At 37.9% G+C, this 15,600-nt stretch overlaps 1 protein-coding gene across 13 annotated transcripts in view; it reads left to right on the top strand.

The window, feature by feature from the left end:
• Nucleotides 1-15,600, top strand: part of GLIS3 (GLIS family zinc finger 3) — a 194,867-nt gene that overhangs the window by 91,610 nt on the left and 87,657 nt on the right. The window lies entirely within an intron of this gene.

Below are 15,600 nucleotides of genomic sequence, written 5' to 3'. Positions count from 1 at the left end.
ACAAACATGCAAATACAGCTGAGCTGAGACTTCAGAAAAATACAGTGAGTAGGTCTATCAATGGTGCCGAGTCAGGCTTGCATGATTCAAGTGATTCCTCCCTCCACAAATTCCTTTATCTGTGAGTCAGTGTGTGTAAATAAGGACTGTAGTCAGACAACTGAAGAAATTATTTGGATTCTTTCAACTGAGCAAAGATATACACATGACATCATCCTTGCTCACATTTATCTGCTCTATTATTAAAAGCACAGCTTCGTTCTAAACAGCAATTTTTTTTGTTTTCTTCTCCTTTTTTTTTTTCCCAAGCCCAGTACCACTTATGAGAGAGCATTTATTGAGTTCACAGATGCTGTGACTGTTCTTTATGAAGGTTTTTGATGCTTGTATGTGATACATATTATGATCGTTGGAGAAAAGTAATCATAGAACTGATGAAGAGTCAATAGCAAACAGGCTGAGTAATCCTGCCAGAGGTACCATGTCTGCAAACCCCAGTCATTCATGTCAGATAGAGGGATATATCTTGGGTGTAGTTTCACAGGGATCTGTCATGTCTAGTCAAGCAGGTAGTGTAGCAGTCTGACGCATATTTATGCAGTTTTCAGATGAAGCTGGGTGAGTGTGTGTATCTTGAAGGAATAGGGTCAGAATATAAAGCTATCTTGAAAATTCTCTTAAACTGCTTTTCAGGAAGACTCGATATGGGAGACTGCAATTAGGCAGGAATAATGAACCCTGTAGGGGGCTGCTAACATTTGGCCATGTAACAAATTTTCAGGAAACAAAAAAAGAATACAATAATGATCCTCAAGCTGAATATCATTAAGTAATGCTGTTATGCTGCAAAAAGGGACTTTTAGAACACAAGGACGTGCAGGTAGAGCACTATCTTTAAGACAAAGGATGCCATTGTTAGCTCATTCTTGGGCCAGCGATATTTCCCACTGCAGTTCAAGTAAATAGGGGCCAGTTGAAAAAACTAACCTCTGGAATCCAAGAAGACCATTGTGAATGATCAGAATTTTAGAAAGTGACCTAGACAACATTAAAAGGCTGTGTTAGTTTTCACTAAGGAACAGACTGAAAAAGAGAGGAATGCAGATATATATATTCTCTGAATACATGAAAATGCTATTGAAAAGGATCAATATGTACTTTTTCTATCCTTCATGGATATTGAAACTTCTTTTCTGGAAGGGAGATTGTTAGGAAAACCTAGGATCAATAAGAACAGTATTGCAATGAATTCCTGGACTAGATTGCCAGCAGAAGCTATGCAATAGTAGCACTGGAGGCCTTTGAGAAAAAATAGCTAAAAGCCAAACACCAATATTTTCAATGAAAGTTGAAAGTGCATGATCTCTGGTAGGGACATGAACTAAATGTTCTCTGTAAGCGCTTTCCAGACTTCTCCTGCCACCTGTCCTGTCATCCCCCATTAAGGGTACACTCCTTGAACTAGGTCTTCCAGGAAAAGCCTGGCTGAAGAAATCTAATGTAGTACCATTACCATTACTATTACCACTACGATTATAATGATACGGAGCTTGAACATAGCATGAAAGAAAGTGCTCATAAAATGATGTCCACTTTTCTGAAAACATGCCTTGCAGGAGAAAGAATGAGTCAGAGCACGAGACTTCTTCACAGCAAGAAAGGACACTGAAAGAACACACCTGGAAAGAATATTAAATTACAGAATCACAGAATCACAGAATCGTCTAGGTTGGAAGAGACCTCCAAGATCATCTAGTCCAACCTCTGCCCTAACACTAACAAGTCCTACACTAAACGATATCACTAAGGGCTACATCTAAACGTCTTTTAAAGACCTCCAGGGATGGTGACTCAACCACCTCCCTGGGCAGCCCATTCCAATGTCTAACAACCCTTTCCGTAAAGAAGTTTTTCCTAACATCCAACCTAAAACTCCCCTGTCGCAACTTTAGCCCATTCCCCCTCATCCTGTCACCAGGCACGTGGGAGAACAGACCAACCCCCACCTCTCTACAGCCTCCTTTAAGGTACCTGTAGAGGGCGATGAGGTCTCCCCTGAGCCTCCTCTTCTCCAGGCTGAACAACCCCAGCTCCCTCAGCCGCTCCTCATAAGACTTGTTCTCCAGACCCCTCACCAGCTTCGTTGCCCTTCTCTGGACTCTCTCGAGCACCTCCATGTCCTTCTTGTAGCGAGGGGCCCAAAACTGAACACAGTACTCGAGGTGCGGCCTCACCAGAGCCGAGTACAGGGGGACAATCACCTCCTTAGACCTGCTGGCCACACTGCTTCTTATGCAAGCTGGGATGCTGTTGGCCTTCTTGGCCACCTGAGCACACTGCTGGCTCATATTCAGCCGACTATCAACCAGTATTCCCAGGTCCTTCTCTGCCAGGCAGCTTTCCAACCACTCTTCTCCCAGCCTGTAGCGCTGCTTGGGGTTGTTACGCCCCAAATGCAGGACCCGGCACTTGGCCTTGTTGAACTTCATGCAGTTGACCTCAGCCTATTGGTCCAGCCTATCCAGATCCTCCTGCAGAGCCTTCCTTCTCTCGAGCAGATCGACACACGCACCTAACTTGGTGTCGTCTGCAAACTTACTGAGGGTGCACTCTATCCCCTCATCCAGATCATCAATAAAGATATTAAAGAGGACTGGCCTCAGCACTGAGCCCTGGGGGACTCCACTAGTAACCGGCCTCCAACTGGATTTGGCTCCATTCACCACAACTCTTTGGGCCCGGCCATCCAGCCAGTTTTTAACCCAACAAAAATTATTACAAGATAACAGCCTGGGGTTATCCATTCAAGCAATATTTGGCATTACTCTAACAAAAATTTAGCTGACAAAGTAAAAACCTCATTTAGGTAAGCTGAACCTTAAATTTAGAAAGCCTACCTTAAATAAGACATTAATGTGAATAAAAAGATAATGGTGTGTTGAAGTACTTTACCAATGAACACTGCAGTTTCTGAGAAATACAGAGATTTTAAAACACATTGGAGAGCTCCATAAAAGAAATGCGTAGTTCAGTTCATAATTGTCTGTAGACTGCAGATAACCAAAATGGTTTTAAGATGTTTACAGCCTAAACATGGAGGATGGGTCTGATACACATACAAAGAGAATTTTCCTGAACCTGGGAGTAGACTGATCTTCCAATCTTCACTGTTCCTCAACTTATTTTCTCGTTCTTTCTCCTCTTCAGTAGAAGAAAAGTTTCTCTATTGCAGATTCTGTCCAGCCAGAGAAGGACCAGGGATGGCAAGTTCTGTCCTGAAGCACACCTGAAGTCCCCGTAGCTCATGTGGAAGTTGATGGTATAAATTAGGAGCAAAAGTTCTTCTGTGAAGGGAAAAGTAGTTACAAGGCACCCATTCAGGCTGGTGGAGATGCCCTGTCCAGTCAGTGCACCTCATTCTAACCTTGTTGTGGCACAGGTTGTCATTTGCTCCACCACTGGCAAGAGACAGGTCTTGGGAAGAAGTTGGAGTCACAGTAAGGGCTGGTGACAGGAGACAGGGTTAATAGGAGGGGAAGGCATGATGAATACATAAATAATTACCTAATTGTTAAGAAAGAGGCAAGGAAAAATAAAATACATCAGGGTGGAACAACCTGGTGAATGAGGGCCTTAAAAGTACTCTACTGGTGCACCTGTATGGGCAATAAAATTTTGTGCTGTGCTGTTCACTGCACACCCCATGCTCCTAAGCAGGATGATTGGCTTCAAGCATTATTGTTATTCTAATGTCTGTTGCTTAAAGTATGACAAGGCCATGGAGAATTGCTCCTCTTTTACAAGCAATACTTTTTATCATGTTTCTAAGCTAAAGAGAAACAATAGAATTTAAAACCAATTGATTATAAAATTGTATCATATTCTAATTGTAGGCAAAGAAGTGGCAGCTGGTATTTAACACTAAACTAAACTATAGAAAATTGTTATGTTAATCATTTACTTTATATTACATATTATAGCCCTAATTGAAATAATTTTTACTTTACAGCACAGCCTGACGTATTTATAAATCTTGCAGTTGCAAAACTATCTAATTTTTTAAACCAGGAGACTAGACCTCCCAGAGTCCTTTTGGAAATATTCTCTGTCTTTTTCTCTTTTATTTTTTATGATGAGTAAAATGCTGGTTTGTGTATTTGTAGCATGAACAAAAATTAAGCTGAAGAATGCATTTTTTTTTAATTTCATAGACATTAAAAAAACACAAAATACAAACGCATCATCAGCACAGGACTTAAAAGGAAAAGCCATGGATTTCAACTGATGACACCAAAGCAGATTAGTGCTTGGACTTAGGCCATCTTAGATATACTTCGAGTGGTGACTGGAGAGATTCTTGGGTTGCCAAAGGTATTGTATCCAAACCTGATGCCTACATTACCACAAACTTTTGCATGTAATTTATGACCAGCAAAGTCTCTCTAGAAAAGAAATTCAGTAATTGCTCAGCTATTTGGAGCAATTTTGTATGATGTACATTATTACTTTCTGAATCAGTTTTGTACCATCAGTAGAAGGTGAGGTCCACAGAGACAAAGGAAGTGATTGTCTTTATTCTGTAAAGGGACACTGAAAAAGAAGAATGCAATTAACCCATTAGTATTGAGGAACACGTGAAGTTGCAAGAGTTTTAACATTTCATTGCAAGAACAAATGGCAAATCAAGGTGCTCCTGGAAGCGGGCTGTAATACATATACTAACCTTTTCTTCTTTTTTTTTTTCTTTTTTCCATCCAGACACTATAGTAAACGCTTTTATTTTCTTATTTATATGGTTGTATTAAAATGCAGAGTGGTCTTACCACATGCTGTTAAAGGCAGAATAAATCACAGGAAAGAGTGCATTTTGGAATGTCATGTTCTTTTCTGTCTCTGCATTAGCAAGTAAGTACAATAGCTCTGCAACAAAACAAAGGAATTAAAGTGTGCTATTCTGTAAACTAGCACAGTGTACGTGCTAGTATGACCTAACAGGATAATTCAGAATAGCTTTTATTTACTTTTTTTTTTTTAATAAGACTGTTGTACTGCCGTTGAAATAAAAATTCACATTTTTACATGAGCACGGTATAACTGATTAGGACAGCAAGGTACTGGAACAAAACTCCTGAGATGTTTAAAAAGCTGAGCCTTGGTGGATACCAAATGGAAAGCTGTTCTCACACATGGTATTTTGAGAATGACTATATATGGAGTCTGTTCTTGTAGTAATTCCAGGACTGATTCTGCTAAATCACGATGTCCAAATGTAGGATGTTTGCAACAAAGCTAGACCTGTATCACTGAATATTACCATCCACGAAGACAGTACTCCATTCAGCTTGATTGTTTTCACACAGGAAATACACTGCAAGTCTCTGTCACTTTTTTCCTAATCATGGCTGCAGAGGCTGGATGTATTTAGCCTCTCAAGGAGTTTGTATATCCCAGCTAAAGAGAAAAAGAAACCAACTCTCTTTTCCTCAAAGAACTCAGTACTGACGTATAACAATAACACTTACATTGATACCAGGTTTATGCAAAACATCCTGAAAAACTGTTTGGGAAAATTTACAGTGAAAATATTACTGTAAATTGTGAGAGCATGCATGATTTTTATTTTTTTGCTAGCAGTTTTATACTTTGGACAGCACACTATCGATAAACCTGTTGCTTTCATGTACAAAATGTTAGAAGAAAGGAAAGTACAACTTAGCAAGTTGGCTTTTAAATGACAAGAATCACAATAAGGAAAGTGAATGAGTGTTTCATGGAAGGAATGTCATTAAGAGCACTAATTTGGTCTGTACAGGAGCATGGGAACTCTCTTTAAACAGTAATTGCAAATGTGAAATAAATTCTCAATGACAAAATGCTCACGAGTAGAGCATGTAACAAAATTCATCCTGTAACTCCTCAGGTATATATTTAGAGAAACTGTTCAAAGTTGAATTTCCATTCCAAGGAACAAATCAAAGGGACCTTGTTTAGTTGTGTTGCAAAGACGGAGAAGGAATTTAAAGGATTAAGATTTCATTTGTTCAGCTCCAAAATTACCTGTATCTAGTTTAGTCAAAACTGCTAAAATTGGACCTCTTGAAAAGACAATGTGTACTTTCTGCCCAAGAGGATTCTTGTTCATGAATTTTAAAGTTGTGATTACTCCCTAGTCATACACATGCCCCTGCTAATGTTATACAGAATGTTTAGGTATTATGCTCTTATAGTATAATAACATACATGGAACTTCAGAATTGATTCCTTGAAAGACCTTATATCAATTTATTAGAAACATACAGATAATTTATCTTTAATTGTAATAGTTTTTTTGTTTTGTTTTCTGTTTGGTTGTGGGGGGTTTGTTCTTCATTCTTTCCTCTGGTGATACTTTTAAAAGGTGTTGGATATGAACCCTCTCAGGATTTGGAATTTAGAAATCTGTTGTCTGCAGGATCTCCAGGTCAATCTTCTTTAAGACTTCCACCTCAATGTTGATCACTGAGAATAAGCCATGGCACAAACAGGGCTGTCTTTCCCTGAGTTTTGTTCTGTAAGCCCGGATCCTGCTGTGAAGATGTATCACTGATTTGGGTACACAGACTTAGGTGGTGGCTTTTCTCCAAAATGAGTTTAAAAAACAGTTTAAATAAATCTAGCTCAGGAAAAAGTTGCATTCAAATACTCAAACTGAAAGACACATCTGCTGAAACAGCTAAAGAGAGAAACTTTTCACAGAGAATTTTCCATGAATTTCTATGCCCTGCACAAATCAAAAGTTTTTGCCACTCCTCCCTTCCTTGTTGCTCCCTTACAGTCTTCACCTCATCCCTTCATTATTATTTCTCTTCAGCTGTTACCTCACTGAACCTTTTTCATTAAACGAAAATCATGAGATTGCCATCTTTACAACAGTTACATTTTTTTTCATTCCCTATATCCTACCCTCCCCCTTATTGCTTATTTGCTTTATTGCAAATACTTGCAGGAACAATTATCTACCATATTTGTACAGCATCTAGTATGATGTTAACCCACCTTTTGATGGGTCAGTAGGCAGTATATGCAGAAACACCATGAACTAGCTTCAGCTGAACAGTGTAGAACTTGTCTGTTGGCTGAGCTGGAAGACTGGCAAGAGTCCACAGAGTAATCACATAGTACTCATTGAAATTCACTGTCACCGCTGTGGTATTTAATTAGCTGATTTGCTGGAAGCCAGTTACAGAGAAGTGAGAATAAAATTCTGAAGGAAAGAAAGCAAGAAACAGGAGAACAACAGAGCCAGACAGTCTGTACTGATTCAGACAGAAGATAGGGTCAGTGGTACTTTCCATGAGACCATTTTCAATAGACATGATTACAGAAAATGAATCAAGAAATATTTCTTCTTGAGCTGAGAAACATAGACACGCACACACTTCTTTTAGAGAACCCTTCTGTTTTCTGATATCAAATACAAATCATGTTATGATGCTGGGTCCAAATAACACAGATATTCTACGCCTATTAAAACAGTTGACCCTCATTTTTCACTGATGGCTGAGGTGAGAGTTAAACTGCTCTTTAAATTAGGTTTCCCTATTTGTGTCCTGATGCATACATGCATAATGTTTGTTAGAGGTCAAAAGCATATTGTGTTGGAAGCTGCTATTTATATGCCTTAAGCATTTAGTTTACAAGACCTCATGAGGGCCAAGATTATATTTTCTTCATAACTGATGTTTTGAAGAAAACTTTGTATAGTGAAGTGCTCGAGGAATAGGATAGCCTAACTTCATACCACTTTTGTGCATTGAAAGATCACAGAGATTCATCTTGCAGACTTGTAGATATATGAAGTTCCTAGAAGATTCTAGGTAAGAAAAGAGGGTCTCTTACCATTCACTACACTCCCCATGAGAATCTGTGACGTCCTATGTATTTCCCAAATATTTATTTTTCATTTGATTGGAGTGTGTACCTCTCATTCAGCAGGTTTGTATGTTTAATAGGCTTCTGAAAAATTTAGGTGTGTGAGCTCCTGTTAAGTAATTTTTCTTTTATCTGATTCAAATTATTTTACTGGTCATGGGTATAGTATATGTACAGGAAGTAGGCTGAAGATGGTCACAGCAACATACAGCTTGTTTAATTATAGATTGCTAAACTTAAAATACAGAGGACAGATTTTGCTGATGCTAAAAGTTATTCATGTGCACATAATAAAAGAATATGTATGCAGAAGAAGAAACAGAATAGAGTTAATGTAACTTCTAAAATCAGCTTAGCTGAACATGAAACTGCAGATACTTTTAGTAATCCTCAACAGCAAATGAGGTTGAATTTTTCTGTGTTCCTAAGTGTTTTAAAGTATTACCTCTGAATTTTCTGTTTTTAGTTTATGTTTTGTGAACGCTGCTTATCATTGTAAATCTTCAGTTATTCACATGCATCTTTTACATTTGACTAATGATAATTATCTAGGAATTTGTATCTAATTCCGTGAGTCAGTATGTGTAACTATTGTTCAGATACTTTGCTGAAGTATTAAATTCTTCATTGTGAGAGTCACAGAATCATTTAGGTTGGAAAAGACCTCCAAGATCACCAAGTCCAACCTCTGACCTAACACTAACAAGTCCTCCACTATATCATATCACTAAGCTCTACATCTAAACGTCTTTTAAATATCTCCAGGAATCGTGACTCAGCCACTCTCCTGGGCATCCCATTCCAATGCCTAACAACTCTTTCAGTAAAGAAGTTTTTCATTATATCCAACCTAAACCTCCCCTGGCACAACTTTAGCCCATTCCCCCTTGTCTTATCACGGGGCATGTGGGAGAATAGACCAATCCCCACCTCGCTACAGCCTCCTCTAAGGTACCTGTAGAGTGTGATAAGGTCTTCCCTGAGCCTCCTCTTCTCCAGGCTGAACAATCCCAGCTCCCTTAGCTGCTCCTTGTAAGACTTGTTCTCCAGACCCCTCACCACCTTTGTTGCCCTTCTCTGAACATGCTCTAGCACCTTGATGTCCTTCTTGTAGTGAGAGGCCCAAAACTGAACACAGTACTTGAGGTGTGGCCTCACCAGAGACGAGTACAGGGGGACTGTCCTGCTGGCCACACTGTTTCTTATACAAGCCAGGATGCTGTTGGCCTTCTTGGCCACCTGAGCACACTGCTGGCTCATATTCAGCCAACTATCAACCAATACTCCCAGGTCCTTCTCTGCCAGGCAGCTTTCCAGGCGCTCATCTCCCAGCCTGTAGCGCTGATTGGGGCTGTTGTGCCCCAGATGCAGGACCCAGCACTTGGCCTTGTCGAAAGGCCATGCAGATAATTTAAAAATAACAACTATAATTATGAATTTACCAAGAATTTCATGTCCTGTGGCTTTAATGGTTTTGATAGAAGTCATTGCAAAGATGACAAATAAAAGAGTAAAAGTAGTGGTGTCATTTTAAGTAATTCTAGTGTGGTTTAGAGTATTCTTAAGCTTGCTTTTTTTTAAAAAAAAAAAACTCATTCCTTGTCATGATTTGGCTCGTGCTGACCTGCCTTCCCTTCCATTTTAGTACCCTTCCTCTAACTTTATCCTGATACATCCTATACTCTTGGAGCTTCAGGTTCTGGCAAATAAGTAGCCCATACTTTGTGAGAAAGGAAGGGAAATATCTCTGAGCAGTAAAACAGTTGAATAACTGAATATAGCACTGACAGTAAACAGCATGGGGTATTAGTGCCTCCATTCTGTTTTTGTTAGACTCTCCAAAAACAGAGCTGATTGCAAAAGCATCTTTTGCTGCCAGTGCCTCAGGCAGCAGCATCACAATGTAGGCAAACAGATAGAGGTTAGTCAAGAGCATCTTAATGTTGTACCCCATTTTTCCCCACCACAGGTGGGGGAGGGAGGAGGAGAGGGCAAGGGAGGACTGCTTCAGCTCCTGATTCCCATAGCTGCAAAAAAAAATGAAGCTTAAAGCTTATGGAAAGACAAGGGCTGTTATGTTTCCCAGGGCAGCTAATCTTCTATGGATGCTGTAAACAGTCCTGTGAGATACTCAATGTGTGAAGTTTTCAGCAATGCAAAACTTGTACTCATTCATGTGGAAAATACAAAATGTCCAGATTATGAAGCTTTTTTTTCTTTTTATTTTTTTTCCTATGAAAATATTGTTAATGTGGCTGCTAGCACCGTGTGTAGCCTGAGAGGAGCCCACCTGCCTCATGGTGGACTCTTTCAGCAACAGGTGGAAAATTCTGTTAGGCTCCTCCAATTCCAGTTTGTGGTATGGTCTTCCTCTTTATTAGCTGATGATTTTTGTCCACTCTCATTCCTGACCATCTGCTCTTTGTCCTTTGAAGGATCAGAGCATTACCCTCAATTCTTTCAGTCATGACAAAGGAGATGTTCTGTTAATATCAAAACAAAAAATAAGTGGTAAATCAAGAGTTTTTCAAACTTTTTAAAAGAAGTAGGTTAAAACAATATTTTAAATAGGCTTTACTAGCAGAAATACACTTTGGGGTTTTTGCTTTTGTTATAGCCAAGCTTAGGAATAACAGTTGTATTTTAGCAAAATCTGAAACACGTTCTTACTTTTCTTCCAATAAGCCAAGATAGTTTTTAAAATCAATACTAAAAATGTGTGTTGTGATCTGGTATGAACCAGTGGATGACAAAGCCCTGGAAATAACTGTATTGTGTTCTTGTCAGGGTCTTCGTTTGTCATTAGTTATAGGAGTTTCTTTAGTGATTTCTTTACCTTTTTCAAAGGACACCAACACTCTTAGCAATTGGCAATAGTAGTAGAAATCCAGTTCTGCTTGAAAAAGCAGGAATCAAGTTTTCTGTGCCCTAGGGTGCATGTAATACTGTGACTTTTAATCTGGCAGGATAGCAGGGTATCGTAACGTGTCCTACTGCCTGACTGGGTATCCCTTAAGAACCAACTCTCAATTACTGTTTCTGTTTTTTATTTCTAAATAACTTTCTTCACATGGGATATTTTGCAGGAACTAAAAGGAAAGATGTTTGATCTGTTCCTCCCAAGAGTGCCAAATAAGTTTAATTAGAGATTTCTCAATTCACTTTTAAAGAAAGTCGTGGTTTTCTTGAGAATATGTCCAGCCAAATCAGGATCAAAACTGAGGCAGATTTTACAAAATCAGCAATCTGGTAATGACCTGAGTATTGACAGACATGGACCTTGGAAAGCTTCTGTCACAAACTCTTAAAGTACTTCTGTGGGGACTTAACAAGGTAATGGTGAGTGGGGTAAAATGAGAATGTTACTCAGAGAGACAAGACTACATCTTCCAGCAACAACACTACCCTCTTGAGGTATAGCCCAGTTTTGACTGAAAAGTTATGACTATTTTCCATTTAGATTCATTCTTAAGGCAGTGATTTTATTAGCTGAAATATACCTGATCAAAAAGGCATAACACTTTCCTGCTCGTGGGAGCCCAGCTTCAAGGAAATGTTCCATTGCCTTCTCCTTAGAGAGAAAGCAGTGACTTGCAAGCTAGCTTTATGGTCTATCTATCCATAATTGGAAAATTCTTCTGAGTCTTTATTCTCTCACTTTTTACACAGTGTAAATGGGGGAAACCAAATATTTGAAAATTATTATAATCCTCTCTTTGACAAGTTAATGTTGCTTAATTTAGTCTTTATTTTCCAGCTGCATTTTTACATTAAAAAGGCTGGAAAAACAAACAATTTGTTTTGCCTGCAGTTAATTTACCCCAGGAAAGGTGAAATTGTTTTTGCAGGTTACATTCTTTTGCAGTTATGTTCTCTTTTCTTTTACTTCAGATGTGTTGAAATCTTGTTAACTGGGATCCCGAGTTCTCATTCACCTGTAGTCTGTACTCTAGCTTCCCATATATAAAATAAAATTCTGATTTGTTCTTTTACACCTTGTAACAATCATGTTCTCTGTGAACTTTCTGACCTCTCCATTGCTGAAAAAAAATCACAGTGATGCGAATAATGCCGATTGACTTTGTGAGAATAGCATGTCAGATCTGTCTGCTAGTAATAAAAGAATTACCATTTTTCATTAAGAGCATCAGCTTCATTAACAGTAACTATTGACTAGTAGTTTTCAGAAGACTGGCATTCGTTGTAATTCACTGTGTCAAAGGAAGATCTCATTAATGGTAAAAGGTTAATGAAATACAATCTAGCAATTTCTGTTGAGTATACCAGCAACACTTTTATTATTTACTTATTTATTTATTTATTTACTTATTTATTTATTATTTTATGTTATTTACATAATGAGAAGGACTGAATTTCCAAATCACAAAGATTGACAAAAAAGAACTAGTATTATTTTAGACTACATAAGCATTAGTATTTTTTTTTCAGATCTGTTCTTGACTTGTAATCAAACAATATATTTATGCTTCAGACAAACTGTCAAGAAGATTAGGACATTTATTTTCAAGTGAAATGGAACTCTCATTGGAAACTATCACAATTACAACATAAGGTCTTTAGTTTTATGTGATTTTGTAATCTTGGCAGCAAGCATAGTCTTTTGTTACTGAAAAAAATGTTTGAAAGCCGAATTTAGAAATCCTCAGCAGTTTTCTTTCTAGCTTTGGAATAGAAATAAAAAGTTCTTATGAAATGTCAAAGCACTTGAGAAGTCATCAATACTTGCATCTTTTCTCTCTTCCCTACTGTTTTGTAACCAGAACACTTGTCCTTGTGCATTGTCTTCATTTCCAAAGAGTAGGCTGCTCAAAGGAAGTTTTACTACTTCTGTGTACCTAAATATACCATCCTGTCAAATCTCTAAAGGATACAAGTCAGAGAACTTAAGACCTTTCATTTGGTGTTGTTGACTAAATTTGACATTGGCACTGTGATCTGGTGTTTGTAAATTCAACAGATGTTAATGATTTCAGTTGTGAACTGGTCTTAATTACAGAACTGATGTAATGTTGTTAAACAATAATAACAAAAAATGTTTATTTAGGAAGCTGCTGAGCTGTTTATTGACACATTCACAGAAATATAATTGACACTTATATTTCTACAGTCATCCGTATAGAATTGATGGTAACCTTAGGTTATATCAACCTGCTACCCTTATGGAGAATGTATTCACTAAGTTGTTTAGAATCATTAATGTCAAGTCCAAGTTGCTTGATGGAGAACAACTTGGTGATGACTTAAATATGAAACTGTAATTTTTCACTGTAAATTTGCAGCATATCTCACTTGATAAGGAAATAAGGTGATAGAAATGGGGGTTTGGGAAGGCATGTGCCTTGCATGCATTTTTATCAAATCACTTGATTTAGTCTATCATCCAAGTCTCAGGCTATGGATGATTAAAAAAAATCAAAATGATGTCTCTGTTGTCAGTTCCCAGACTTGATTTTTAAAACAATTGTGATACCAATTAATATTTTATGTCCCCTCTTAAAACACTACAGAATACTTTCAATTTTACAAAATTGAATAAGAAAACAAAATTACATTTTTTTTTCTGATATAAGTCCTGCATATTTTTCATGAGAAACCATGGTTTTGTCTTCCATCAAAGGTGGATAAAAGACACCAGGAAGCCCTAACTCTGATTCAAACTGTGATAGCCATCTGTTTCTCTTTCTCCCCATACTCCATTTCAGCCCCTCTGGGATCTTGTTTTCTTGTTTATTTCTGCTCTGAACTTTAGTGCCAAAGCAATGGTTGTGTTTAACTTCATTCTGGAAGCCAGAATTACAAATTTTCTCAGGTTATCTTAATAGCCTTGTCTTTGAGTTTAAAATGGAAAAAAAAAAAAAAAAATGTGATTTACTCACTGCTAAAGAAAGCAGGAGGGGAAAGGGCTAATTATCAAAACCAAAACCTATGGTCAAAACATAGCATTTCAATAGGCAATAGCAGTCTGATAAATCTTAATCTTGTTAATCACTATCAAAACAATTTTCTAGTGTCGTTCAATTAAAGTGGAAAAGCACAATGAGATGTGAATATTCTAATACACAACTGGAGAAATAATAAAAATATTGGTACAGCAGAGAATTCGAACAGAGACCAGCAGGCACTGTGGTTATTGGGCTGAATGGGGACATTCAGGTTGAACCCAAGTCCTATAGAGGTCTCTGGCAGTGCTGCTTCACTCTGATCTGGATATTAAGTCTGTCACTTCTGCTGCTATGTAGAGAAATTATTCTGTGAAACTAATATGTCCTGCAAGCAGCTGTATCTCCTAAACTGGAGTACATCACTCTTCTGGTGCTAAACTTTAAATGCTGTAGACCTGCTTTTTAAAACTACAGGATGCTTGTGTCTAAGTGGAAACAGGCGAAAAGTATCTCTGAAAAGCTGGCTGGGAGTTTTTTCAAGTTGTGTAGTCAAACTAATAAACGGCGTGTGATGACTATGCTATGTTTACACTATGTAATGACTCGCTAGTTTGTGAAATTGGTGTTAAAACTTTTGTTGTCAAGTGCTCAAAATTTACAGTTGGCAGGCACCAGCTAAGTTGCTTGCTTACATTATTTGTGTAATTCAGTATAGAATCATTTCCTGTGATAGCAAAGCAAAGTACACAGGATTTTAACTTAGCTTTGACAGAAAGCATTGCTAAGTGATACAAACTTGCATGCAGGTGAACTATCACTGTTTACACAGAAGAAACAACACTCGAATATGGAACCATCACAATCTGTGCCTAGCTAGGAAGAATAGAGCAGACATTTTGTTGCATTACTGATGCCATGTTCCAGTCTTGAGTTGAAATTTCTTTTCTTTTAGTTCAAAATTCTACTTATTATTTTCAAGGTGAGAATTTAATAATTTGCATTAGAACCTGAGGGTGAATTTTGCAGGTACCCTATGAGTGCTATTTGCAGATTCTCATCTTAACTCATTTTTGTTCCTTTTAGTTTTTTACCATCAGTGGAAAAATGTGTTGATTTCAAATGCTTTGCTGACTTGCTGACTTTCATAGCTGTGTAATAGCATAGGTTTTCCCTAATCATGTATGTGTGTTAAGACATCTTGCCTAGATATTCATTAAATAAACTGACCTGCTTGATTTTGTCTGTGGTGGATAAAGGAACACCATAACATAGTCACATCCATCGGAAGAGTGTTGGTGGAAGAATCAGCCAACCATCAGGCAGCACTGAGCAGTTAAAGTTGAAGTCATAGTTGGCTGTCAGCAGTACACATCAGCAGCCTTGTGATACTGGATTCATCCACATAAGTCAAACAAGACCGAACATTTGAACACTAAAATCATGAGTCTAATTTTACTGTCAAAGTAAGCTTCTGATTCCAAGTTATAGTCACCTGGTTTGCGGTTCTACATTTGAAAGTGGAAAATGTCTTTAATGTCTTTAATGTTTGTTTTTTAATGGGAATCCTTAAAAAACAAGTAACCAAACAAATAAAAAAAACTCTGTGCAGCTTAAGGTAGATGCTTGCCTGACTTGGAACCTTTGCAAAGAAGCTCATATGCACTTAGGTGTCATTCTTGCATGGAAAACTTTGTCTGCTTTTGGCTACCAGTGAACAGTCATCAAAAATTCAGAATTCAAACTTCATATAAATCAGGAATACTGTTTTGGATATTCATGGGACTCA

Source organism: Anser cygnoides, chromosome Z (genome assembly GCF_040182565.1).
Source record: "Anser cygnoides isolate HZ-2024a breed goose chromosome Z, Taihu_goose_T2T_genome, whole genome shotgun sequence".
NCBI lineage: Eukaryota > Metazoa > Chordata > Aves > Anseriformes > Anatidae > Anser > Anser cygnoides.
The sequence above is the reverse complement of the archived record's forward strand: the minus strand, read 5'-3'. Positions and strand labels throughout refer to the sequence as shown.